Genomic DNA, 794 nt, shown 5'->3' with positions numbered 1-794 from the left:
TTACTACAGATATATTATGTGTCCATCTTAACCAATCAATAGTGCGACAACCCTTCACAGATCGCTCATAAGCACAGCTCGGCCAATAACCGTTATGCCCCTGTAGTTACATCTAACTTCTTAAGTACCACTGATCCCTCTAAAAAACATAAGTCGTAGTCCTACTATGATTGAGTCCTCTCTTCCAAAGAGAAGTTGTGGCCACTCTGTTCAAGCTCTGGAATCAGATCTTAAGGGAGCAATCTCTCTACATACCCTGCTTCGGGGAAGGAGTGAATTCCATCTTGTGTAAGTGAGTTTCTAGCTAACAAATCAGACAAGTCTCCAAAAAGGTAGGCATGTTGAGTTGGCAATCTAGCCACTCTCACCCATAGTAATCAAAGAACCGTCTCAAAGGCAAGAGTTCCCAAAACACTCAGGATTGAGGTCATGTCACTAATGGTCGTTTAGGTGAGATGTAAGTCTCTAGTATCAACAGCGTTATATACAAAGTCTAGTCATCTTATGGTCCGGTCTTATACAAACTCTTTGTATAAGACACCCCCGCTTGCATGTCTCCACATGAATGGTCAGGATCTACCATCTATAGTAGTTTAAAACACTTACAAACCTCTATAAAGTGGGCTGTATCCGTAGTGTCACCAGGATTAGGTATCCCACCTTAATCCTTATACTACATACCTATTTTTGTTATCACTTAAGGCATGATCCACTTGTATATCACCTATACATGCTTAAGTTTACATAAGATAACCATGGAGCTTTGTTTATTGGCTATGAGTAAATGCCATAAT

This window comes from Benincasa hispida, chromosome 8 (assembly GCF_009727055.1).
Source record: "Benincasa hispida cultivar B227 chromosome 8, ASM972705v1, whole genome shotgun sequence".
In the NCBI taxonomy this organism is placed as follows: Eukaryota; Viridiplantae; Streptophyta; class Magnoliopsida; order Cucurbitales; family Cucurbitaceae; genus Benincasa; species Benincasa hispida.
Note: the sequence above shows the minus strand (reverse complement) of the source record.